The 12,550-nt window shown below is 40.8% G+C and overlaps 1 non-coding gene and 1 pseudogene across 1 annotated transcript; both read right to left on the reverse strand.

Annotated features, from left to right (window-relative positions):
- Positions 1 to 9,250: 9,250 nt before the first annotated feature.
- Positions 9,251 to 10,778, reverse strand: LOC126968820 (uncharacterized; annotated as a pseudogene).
- A 1,602-nt stretch (positions 10,779 to 12,380) lies between these two features.
- On the reverse strand, positions 12,381 to 12,537 carry LOC126968859 (5.8S ribosomal RNA). The gene has a single exon (XR_007730310.1). It is a non-coding gene; the product is annotated as a 5.8S ribosomal RNA (ribosomal RNA).
- Between the last annotated feature and the right edge of the window lie 13 nt (positions 12,538 to 12,550).

The raw sequence follows: 12,550 nt of genomic DNA on the forward strand, positions 1-12,550 counted from the left end.
ACGCTCCTCTCAAGCACCGGGCGTCGATCCGATTTGTGATCACGACGTGTACCGATTTTAATACGTTGATACCGCTTCTATTGCGTGTCATCATTTTTATTATTACTCGAAGGGACTCTCGTTACTGAACTTTCATAACATACAATCGGCCCATCGCCGATTTATGATTCGTTCAACGCGCACCGTATGCCTTTGAGATATATAGTATACAGTGCGCGAACGGATATCTCACGATATGTTCAACATGTCATAGTCGCGACGCCCTAAGGGGAGATCGCGACGTATGACGCGCTGAGCGCGACAACAATCGTTGTTTGCAGCAGCTCCCTGGTTGATCCTGCCAGTAGTTATATGCTTGTCTCAAAGATTAAGCCATGCATGTCTCAGTGCAAGCCGTATTAAGGCGATACCGCGAATGGCTCAATATATCAGTTTTGGTTCCTTAGATTGGATAACTGTGGTAATTCTAGAGCTAATACATGCAATCAGAGCTCTGACCAGTGATGGGATGAGTGCTTTTATTAGATCAAAACCAATCGACGGAGGGCCTCGCGTCCGAAGTCGATAATTTTGATGAATCTGGATAACTTTTGCCGATTGCATGGTCCAGTACCGGCGACGCATCTTTCAAATGTCGGCCTTATCAACTTTCGATGGTAGTTTCTGCGACTACCATGGTTGTCACGGGTAACGGGGAATCAGGGTTCGATTCCGGAGAGGGAGCCTGAGAAACGGCTACCACATCCAAGGAAGGCAGCAGGCGCGCAAATTACCCACTCCCGGAACGGGGAGGTAGTGACGAAAAATAACGATACGGGACTCTTACGAGGCCTCGTAATCGGAATGAGTACACTTTAAATATTTTAACGAGGAACAATTGGAGGGCAAGCCTGGTGCCAGCAGCCGCGGTAATTCCAGCTCCAATAGCGTATACTAAAATTGTTGCGGTTAAAAAGCTCGTAGTTGCATTTGTGCGCCGCGCTGTCGGTGCATCGCATCCGCGTTGATACTGACACGTCTGCGAAGCATATCGATATATATCATATTTTCGTTCATAAAATAGACATAGACATATTTTATTTCACATCATCATCACACAATTTAATTTACAAAGTTTTATTATACACCTTAAAGTAAAACATAACAATATCGCTTAAAGTTAAATAATATTTGTGAACATAATTATATATTTTACAATTGAATCGATAATGATGCGAAAATGGACACCGCTCAGCGTATGCTGTAGCAAATGCTACAGCGCTGGTTTTCAGCGTAGCCCATTACGAGACAAACTCGCGCTGTGGTTTAGAAACGTTTTAAAATTTTTAATTACTTACAGCATAACACATACTTACTTAAAACTGAAAACCTACCCAAATACCTTATACGTAGAAAAACCAACATTAAAGAATAAAGAAAGACAAAAATTACCAATATAAAAGATACAAAATATGCAAAACTTGATAAAAAAATATAGTACACAACAAAAAATACAAACGCTGCGATTACAATATAAAATTAAAATAAAATAAAATAAAGCCAGTTCAGAAAATATATATATTCAGTTTACCTAAGATAAGTGGGGACTATTTTGCCACCTATTTGTAAATCTTTTTGATAGTTTACTAAATAGTTTTTGTATTTTAATTTAAAACTATATATGGAGCAACTATTCCTAACTGGTGGTGGTATATTGTTCCAACACTTAGTGGCAGCGTAACGGAAACTACCACGAAAGGCAGAAGTGCGGTGAGGAGGAATAGTAATTGGAATACTTCCTGTTCTGATAGGATACCTTGTTTCTGAGGCATGGCGCCATTTCAGTTTTTCGTACAGATATTCCGGGCGACCTTTGCGTATTATACCGAATAAAATAGTGGCCAAATGAAGCTCCCTACGTAACGTCATCTTAAGTATACCGGCGTTGTTTAGGTGTGGAGTGATATGAGTTCGAGGCGGTAAGATAAAGCAGAATCGAGCACAGGCGTTTTGGACCCTTTGAACGATTCGTTCAGTACGCGCAAGCAACCGCGAACCATATACTGTATCACCGTAATTAAACAAAGATAGGATTATCGAGTCACATAGTGTAATGCGATGATCTATACTTAAGAAGTCTCGAATACGATATAATATTTTGAGCCGGTAAAAAGCTCTCCGACTCAATTCGAGCACATGTTTCTCAAAATTTAAGCCATCGTCCATTAACACTCCTAGATTACGTGCTTCGGTTACCCGTTCTAATTGTATACCTATAACATTTACATTAGGCTGCGATGAAACAATTTTATCTATTTGAAGTTTAGACCCCAAAATCATGTATTTTGTTTTACATGGGTTTAATACTAAAATATTAGCCTTAGACCACATATGAATGCGCTTCAGATCGCTATTCAATTTATTTACTGCGTCGGTAGTATTTTCTGGTCGAAATGAGATGTATAGTTGTATGTCATCTGCATACATGTGAAAATTACAATGCTTTATGATGTTCGATACGTCGGCAGTATATAGAATGAAAAGCAAAGGTCCCAAAATTGAGCCCTGTGGGATTCCTCTACTTAATTGTACTGGCTCTGACAGCAATGGGTATCCACTATCATCTCGAAGCTGAACACGCTGGTTACGGCCACTGAGGTAGCTTGAGAACCATTTCACTGTGTCAGGTTTCACACCGTAAGCGCTCATTTTTGAAAGAAGCAAGGAAATATTAATAGCTTCGAAGGCGCGTGAAAAGTCAAGGAGCACCATGACAGACCCTTGACCATGATCACGAGCACACAAGATATTATCGACAATGTCTATGAGAGCAGTAGAGGTGCTGCGACCTTTCCTAAAGCCTGACTGATGAACCGGTAGGAGTTTATTACTTTCCAAGTAAGTCGCGAACTGCATATATACAACACGTTCCAAGACTTTCGAAATGCAAGGAAGAATACTTATCGGACGCAAATCTTTCAACTCCGTGACATCTGCTGTCTTTGGTAACGGTGTAACAATGGCTGACTTCCAGGCGTTTGGGAAAGTGTTTGTCAGAATGGATGTGTTAACAATATGAGTGATTGTACCTAAAGAGTGAGGAAGAGTTAGAAGTAGCATATCAAGAGATATGTCATCTATTCCGACAGCGTTAGACTTAATTTGATTTATTACCTTAAAAATGGTAGCTTCGTCTACTGTTTTAAGCTGGAACTCAGACTCTGTGAAGCGGTGGAACTCATAATATGTCAGCTGTGATAATTTAATTTCATTCTCGCCTGGGACTTTCGAAAAATGTAAGTTTATTGCGTCTGGGTCTCGTAAATAGTTTGGGATTACGGCGTGGCGGGTCTTTGGTGAAATATCAACGCATTTCTTCAGGTTATTCCATAAATTCTTAGAGCTGCTTGAGTGCCTATTAATGTGCTGGCTGAAGAAAGCACGTTTTTCTGAATATATTGCTGTATTTACTATACTCTTTAGATTTTTATAGTAGACTTTGTGTATTTCTAATCCAGACAAACGAAACCTGTCATATGCGTCGTTTCGTAATTTCATCATATGCCTAATGGTGAGTGTAATCCAGGGATGGCTAGGCTTATTAACTAAGATTCGTTTTTTGGGTATGAGACTGTCAAGAATTGATAATAAGCACCCATTAAACTTATCTACTAAATTATTAACATTTAAATTCATTTGCAACATTGACCAGTCTATTCCCTCAAAATATGAGCTGAGTATATTATGATCTAAACTTTTTAAAGGTCGAATTACAGTCCATACAGGTGCTACTTTATTATATTTTAATTTTAGTTCCCCACAAATAAAAGCGTGACCACTTAGCGAAGGAATATAATTTACTTGTAAATTTTTTATATTTAAATTTGTACAAAAGACATCTATCAAACTGCTGCTGTGATCTGTAAAGTGCGTTGGTACATTAATATACTGCTTTAGGTTCATACAGGTTAAAAAGTGCTTTAGTTTTTCTGAACCGGAATAATTAACTAAAACATTAATATTAAAATCGCCTACTAAAACCATTGAGTCGTATTTAGCAGAAAAATAAATAATACTCTCCGTAAGCGCGTCGATAAACTGATCAACGTTAAGCCACGGCGGCCGATACGCAGTGCCTATAACAAACCTAAAGGCGTTCACGCTGAGACTTAGCCACATCTGCTCGATAGGCGGAGACGTGGGGTGCGCACATATTCGTGCGTTGATACTGCGCCGCAGGTAGAACCCGACGCCACCACCGCGTGATCGCACGCAGCTCGGTCTGGGCGCGTGACGAAGCCGGTACCCCGGCACTGTAGGCGCGCGCCCCTCCTCCCCGCTACGCAGCCACGTCTCGTTTATAGCCATGATATCAACACCATGCTCTAGAACTGCTGCAACAAATTCGTCTTGCTTTGTGCCTAGTGACCCAGCGTTAAGGAAGCCAATTTTCATATTTCTTTTTCTACTGTGAGTCATTGATATTTTGTATGTCATAAGGATACGTGGCGATTGGTTTGTTGTAAATTAATAAATAATATGATATCGTTAAATAAGAATGTTGACCATAATATGTAATAATGACAAATGTAGGTGACGTCGGAGACACAGTCTGAGTTAAATATATCAGACATTGCTCAGTTACATATATTAAACATAAAAACGGATTGTGCAGAGATACATATATTATGAGATCAGTACCGAAACTGTATATATCGTGGCAAGCTAAGGTAATTTTTTTAAACATTAGGCATAAGGCAAAGCATAAATAAGAAAAAATAAACATAAAAATATGAACAATAATATTAAGACGTACGTATAAAGCGTTAATATACAGCAAATTTAAGTTAATTACTAATAAAAGCACATCAGACAATAGCAAATTAATACTATTATTTTACTTTTAGAGCACCAAAAAAATATTTTTTTATATCCGCCTCGCATCTGATACGACGAGCTTCGGTGTCATTTTTTTTCCGCGCGTAAATTCGTCCGTCCCGAGTCCACACGTATTTCCATCCATACTTGGTACCTGCCTGACGAGTGTCGTAGAAGAGTTGCCTGTTGGTTTTAGTCAAGCGTTCATTGACATAAAACCTATCTGTCGGGCCCGGTAACTCAAAGCCTTCGGTATTGACCCCGCGGCGGACACATGCGGCGCGCAGCATATTGTCTAGCTGCGCGCGGCGCGAAAGCCGCACAGCCAGCGGTCGTGGCTTCACCGGTGCTGCTCCCTCCGTCATGCCACGTTTGGGTCCTACACGTACAGCACTCACGATGTCCCTCTCCTCTAGCTCGACGCCTAGTTTTTTAGAGACGAGGCACACAAGATGCTTTGGGTTTTCGCCATTAGCCTCCGAGAGGCCCGTGATTTCCACATCTGTGAGTAAAAGTTCCTGCTCGCGGTCATTCAAATCAAATTTGAGCCTCTCGACCGTATCGACAAGACCATCGTATCGCGGTGCTCTTCAGTGAGTGTCGAGATGGGCTGACAATTTTACTTTGAACAAATTAGAGTGCTCAAAGCGGGCTCAAAATGCCGCTTGAATATTTCGTGCATGGAATAATAGAATATGATTTGGTTCTATTTTGTTGGTTTTCAGAACTCCGAGGTAATGATTAATAGGGATAACTGGGGGCATTCGTATTGCGACGTTAGAGGTGAAATTCTTGGATCGTCGCAAGACGAACATCAATCAAGAACGAAAGTAAGAGGTTCGAAGGCGATTAGATACCGCCCTAGTTCTAACCGTAAATATGTCATCCAGCGATCCGCCGACGTTACTACAATGGCTCGGCAGGCAGCTTCCGGGAAACCAAAGATTTTGGACTCCGGGGGGACTATGGTTGCAAAGCTGAAACTTAAAGGAATTGACGGAAGGGCACCACCAGGAGTGGAGCCTGCGGCTTAATTTGACTCAACACGGGAAATCTCACTAGGCCCGGACACCGGACAAGGATTGACAGATTAACAGCTCTTTCTTGATTCGGTGGGTGGTGGTGCATGGCCGTTCTTAGTTGGTGGAGCGATTTGTCTGGTTAATTCCGGTAACGAACGAGACTCTAGCCTGCTAAATAGGCGTCGTCATTTAGGTGTGCACGGCTTCAGGGTCGCGCAACTCACAACTTCACTCGGAACGTGAAGAGAGGAGTGGCAATCTCAAACGCTTCTTCCCATGTGTCGGGGACAGACTCCTGGCGACGTGGGTGCATCCCGACCACTACACGTCGCAACTGTTAACGGAACATGGTATGTTCAACGGGAAGCTTAGGGACCTGTGGTTCAAAGGGGACGGCACCTGTCCATGTTGCGCGACGGAAGAGAACCGCGACAACGTGCTGTGGGAATGTAGCCCGTACGATCGGGCGAGAGGTGAACTGCTAGACCATCTAGAGAGGGAAAATCCGGGACCAGTGCATTACGGAGATCTTGTTTCTTCGGAGGTGAACTTCTCAAGGTTGGTTAGATTTGCCACAAGTTGGTTCCGTGACCGGAGAGTGATGGAGGGGTATGTATGTATGTAATATATTTAATCATGAGAGTTACAATTTATTTTTTACCATGCCCCGCAAAACTGCTTACGCAGTTTAACTGCAGGTAATTCGCTTTACATAAACATAGCTTATAAATTATTAAGTAAGTTATTGATACAATTAATTTACATAAATGGTTATAACGTATTTAACAAATATTTTTTTAGTAAACTTTTAAATTTAACAAGTGTAGGCTCACGTCTTATGTCCTCGGGTAAACTGTTGAGTAAGTATGGAACTCTTTTTTTAATGTTCTATCTCCATAGTAATTTTGTACCATGGGTATTTCAAATTTACCTTTGGACAATGACGTTGTGCCAGTCTTATGTTGCACCAAATTAGTGAAACGATCCTGTTTACTATAATTGTTTACAAGTAGAAGATATTTATGTTTCAGGCTAGCCGGTAAAATTTTACATATTTTTTATAGTTTAGAGTAATCTCCTTTACATTGATTTTTTGTCTTTTTATTTACGAGTAGTTTTAAAAATCTTGTTTGCAATGATTCTATTTTATCTATATATGTTTTAAATGTTAATCCATAGCAATCAAGAGCGTAACTTATTATAGAATCCACTAGTGCAAAATATAAACATTTTAGTATTGGTAAGGGGACTTTAATACTTAAATGATAAAACTTTTCCAGTAATATTCTTAATTTTTTACATACGTATTCTATGTGGGAATCCCAGGAAAAAGAGGTATCTATTTTTACTCCTAGGTAATTTACACAATTAACTTTTTCGATAGGATTACATGTGCAGTTAATTTTTTTATTATGGAAGCAATCAAAGCCGTGTGCAATCAGAGGAGGTGGATTATCAATAGATCGTAAATACGGGGAGTGAATAATTATCATCTTTGTTTTGTCAGCGTTTATTATGATGCCGTTATCATGTGACCATTTAACTACCGCATCCACATCCTCTTGAACCCGGCGACACATTTCCGCGAGGTCGGTACTAGCGCTCAGAGTACAAAGGTCATCGGCAAACATGTGGGCGGAGCAGTGACGTAATACTCCACAGAGACTATTTACGTGCATCAGGTAGCACACGGGCCCACACACGGAACCCTGGGGGACGCCGCAGTTTACTTGTTTCTCCTCGCTAAACGTGTCGCCGACTTTAACACGGTAAGAGCGCGCCCTGAGATAGTCGCTGAACCATCAGCGGCTGTCCCATGCCACACTCCTCCATTCCAATTAAGAGGGTTTCAGTCTGTAGGGTATCAAAAACCTTTCTAAAATCATAAAAAATAGCTACAATATTTTTTTTATTTTCCAAATGTGTATTAATTTCGTCTGTAAAATTTGATAATAAGGTGTTGGTGCTTTTATTTTTCTGGAAGCCATGTTGACATTCCGTTAAGATATTATTTTTTTGTAAAAAAGTTCCTATTTGATTGACTACACATTTTTCCATAATTTTATCAATACTTGATAGTATAGCTATCGGTCTATAATTTGAAAATACTTTACGATCACCTCTCTTATAGACTGGACGAATGATTGCTTCCTTTAATTTTTGTGGAAATTTGTGATATTTTACAGATAGATTTATCAGCTTAGCTAAAACAGGGCTAATTTTATCAACAATTATTTTTAAATCAGACATGCGTATAAGATCACTGCCTGGTGATTTATTTTTATCAGTTTTATGTCCTTGTCATCAACCGGTTGCCATCTCATACACACATTTGATAATTTAACATAAGTCTTCCTTTCCAGCCATTTTTCATCACAGGAGTGCTTTATTTGATCAATTTCCTTTAAGAATGTATCAGCAAATTCATTACATACAGCCTGCGTGCCGCCTTGTTTAGTAATGTTACTTATGATTAGATTATCCAAAGACTGCTTATTTTTACCCAATAACTCATTAATTTTATCCCAATTTTTTTTAATATTATTATTACAATCTAAAATTGTTTTTTTGTCATGTTCTACGTTACATTTAAAAATTGCCTTTTGTTTCTGTACCTAGTATAAGTTAGTCTTTTTACCATATTCTTTGGATCGCTGCACCATATTTTGAATAATCTATCTTTTTCAATAACCATATTTTTTAAGCTGTTGTTTAACCAATAATTTTCATTTCTAAAGTCCCTGTTTCCAGTCATATTTTTCACTGTATAACATTGGTTGTATTTATCACTAAGTAAAGTTGATAGCTCATTGTATAATTTTGATGGGCAATCAATATTTAAGAGATAATCGAAGTTAGATTCTAATAATTTTTCTCTGACTAATCTATTATCAAGCACATGGCGGCGGCGTTGGGCCGCGGTAATGGCGGGCGCAGCGCGTGATTCACACATCTCGCCCGAGTGAGTTACTTTCGGCGTCTGTTTCCATTGTATAGATGCCGCGACCAAATAATGATCAGATATTTTATGTTGTATTACTGCAGAATCGATAAATGCCGAGGATGATTTAATAAATATATGATCTAAACATGATTCGACTACATTACCCATTAAAATTTCCCTTCTCGTCACGTCTTTAATAGAGTTTGTAAAACCATGTTCGGCTAATAAATCTTCATAATATTTTACATATTTTTCTGTAATTCTTAATAAATTTATGTTTATATCCCCGCATATAATTACTTTGTTACTAGTAGATAATGACTGTAAAAGTTTTTCAAAGTAGGTTAAAAATTCTTGGATTTTATTCTTATTATTGTATCTTGGTGGACGATATATTGAAATGACGTGTATTTGCTCACCTTGCCAGTCGCAAACAATGGAAACAAACTCGGCTGCGCGCTCGCCGCTCACAAGGAGAGGTTTCTGATTAAGCCGCGCGCACAACCCCGTGCGAGAGTAAACCAACACTCCTCCACCTCTTCGCCCACAACGAGTATGTACATTAACATCGAATCCAGGAATGCTATAAAATGTTAACAAAGAATAATTGATGTTAGGTTCGGTTATTACTAATATATATCTATATAATTTAGACGGTCGTTAAGAACTCCTAAAAGTTCTGAAAAATACTTTTTTATTGAACGTATATTTACGTGAATAATACAGAGTTATTTTATGTAGATACTTTGACTTATCCATTTATCTATGCTATCAGTACATACATAATTAATAGATTCATCATCAATTATTAAGTCTAATGGAAATGAATTGTTGAATTTTATAAGAATAGTTAGATACAAACATACCAGTTATTAGGTAATTAATAAAAATAAAAGTAAAAACTTCAGTTTTTGTTAAGTAAGGCCACGATTTCACTTTCATTACGAATGCATATTGACTTTTCACCTTCACTTTTTTTTACTAGAATTTTACCACTAGATACCCATATGTACTTGTATACGCCATGTAGCTGCTTCTTCGTGTTCCACAACAGGGTTCGAGTTACCTTAGTAAGTGCTTCGTTGATGTATATTTTGTTGGTGGCCGCTCCACCTGTTAGTTTGTCACTCGTCACCTCCATCATTTTACGGCGCTGCGCCAACCAGGTGTCACGGGAGTTAGCTCCTGAGGCCTTGAATTTCACCACTATAGGTGCCGGTTTTGCGCTTGTTTTCAGAGGGCGGGTGGTAGTGACTCGCCTGGCCCACTCGATTTCTGAAGTATTTACATTGATTGTGTCCCCAACCTTAGAAATAAGCTCCTTGAGATTTTCACCTGGTAGTTTTTCGATGCCCATTATTTCTATGCGATCATTTAGAGAAGCCTGCTCGAATTCATGGATCTTCTGTTCAAGCGCAACGTTGCACTTCTCTAAATACACACACTTATTGTTTATATTTACAACTGTCTTCTCCAATTTACTGATCTTTTCCCGTGATTGCTGGTTTTCTGCCATTATTGTATCGTACTTATCTGATAACAAGCTCAGACTTTGCGTTATTTCATCAAGGTGTGTTTTTACTTGCGGTATTGCACCTACTTTTTTCTGGATGTCCTTAAGTATTTTTTATTCAATTAAAGAGACCAACTCAGTCGTTAGTTTCGATAAAAGCGATAATTCTAAAATATTCATCTAAGTTACCCGCCGCGGACGGTAAGGTTGCGGGGGGCGGAGGACTGTCGTACATTTACTTCACAGGAGTATTGACGTCGTCGTTTTTTCGAGGTAACTTACAAGCTGGACACTTCCAGTTTGTCTTAGCTTTAGCTGTAAGTTTACCGTAAGAGGTCTTTGTGTATCCAACACAGCTGTAGTGGAAGTTATTTTTACAATCCAAACAACAGATTTTATCAGTAACACTAATGAGATGTTGACAACCAAAGCACGAACTCATTGTGTGTCGCAACGAAAGAATTTTGAATCACCGTCGTTATTAATATTCACTTGAAAATATTTTATATCAATTTTCAATATTATCCAAGTATTTTGCACTGCACTGATTATCACAAAGTATTAATTTATATGCAAGTAATTATGTTAAACAAGATTTAAGTAAAATATCGAACTATAACTAAATTAAATAATTCAAAATGTTAAGAGCACGTTTGCACTGTTTACGTTTTTTTGCGAAGTGTGAACCAAGACGGTGACGAATATAGAGAAAGGAAGACTTTAAGAAGAGGAGAAGAACTGCAAGATGGACTGTCCGACGACGAAGCCGTAGTTGTGGTCGGCCGCCCCCAGAAAGGGGGAGAGGGCCATCTAGGGACGAAAAAAAAATTAGAACTTGTAGGGAGTCAAGAAAATGTGCCGGACCTCAAATCCGGTACATCTCCCGCTGTTTCGGTCGGTACCTAGGTCTTGATGACCAAAAGGTCGGTAACACTATGGGAAGGAGGTGGGTTATGTCCCTATCTACTATCTAGCGAAACCACAGCCAAGGGAACGGGCTTGGGAGAATCAGCGGGGAAAGAAGACCCTGTTGAGCTTGACTCTAGTCTGGCATTGCAAGGAGACATGAGAGGTGTAGCATAAGTGGGAGATCGTTCGCGGTCGTCGCTGAAAATCCACTACTTTCATTGTTTCATTACTTACTCGGTTGGGCAGAAGCGGTGCGCGGTCGATAATATCGGCGGGCGTACGGTGTTTCGTTCCAAGCGTGCAGAGTGGCGACGTGGCAGCAACGCTCGTCGCCGTACAACTCCCGCGTGATCCGGTTCGAGGACACTGCCAGGCGGGGAGTTTGACTGGGGCGGTACATCTGTCAAAGAATAACGCAGGTGTCCTAAGGCCAGCTCAGCGAGGACAGAAACCTCGCGTGGAGTAAAAGCGCAAAAGCTGGCTTGATCCAGATGTTCAGTACGCATAGTAACATCGCCGACTGATACGCGCACAGTCCGAGACTACACGGCTGCGACAGCAGCGGCGTCACGTCAGCATCCGCACAAGGGCAGGATGTCGACGACGACTCTCGCTCGCGTCGGGCTGGACGCGTCCCCGGATGGAGACGCGTGCGCGTTTCATGACAAGTACCGTCCGCCGCCGGCCGGCGATCGTCACGGTCGGACGGCTGTGCGCGTGAACGCGCAGCCGCCCGGCTCCCGGACAACGCAACGAACAGACGAACGGGTCGCGATGCATAATGTGTACTAAGAGAGAAGTGCACGCCGTCCGGGTGCGTCAACGGCGGCGACCGGTGAACGCGAGCACGAGTCTCGCGCACATCGCGGCACGCCGCCGTACACCCCGGAGTGACGATGAATCTCTCCGTTCGTTCATTCGAGTTTCGCAGGTTTACCCCTGAACGGTTTCACGTTCTCTTGAACTCTCTCTTCAAAGTTCTTTTCAACTTTCCCTCACGGTACTTGTTCGCTATCGGTCTCGCGGTTATATTTAGCCTCAGATGGAGTTTACCACCCACTTAGGGCTGCACTGCACACGCGCAAACAGTGTTGTCAGTATACAGCGACGGCGTCGTCGTATTCTTTTATGCAGCCGGCCCTCAGACAGGAGTGGTCCTGGATATTTCTCCACGGACCGCAATGTGCGTTCGAAATGTCGATGTTCAAATGTGTCCTGCAGTTCACACTATGACGCGCAGTTAACTGCGTTCTTCAACGACCCGCGAGCCAAGTGATCCACCGTTCAGGGTAATAGTTTTTATAT

Source organism: Leptidea sinapis, chromosome 16 (assembly GCF_905404315.1).
Source record: "Leptidea sinapis chromosome 16, ilLepSina1.1, whole genome shotgun sequence".
Classification (NCBI taxonomy): domain Eukaryota; kingdom Metazoa; phylum Arthropoda; class Insecta; order Lepidoptera; family Pieridae; genus Leptidea; species Leptidea sinapis.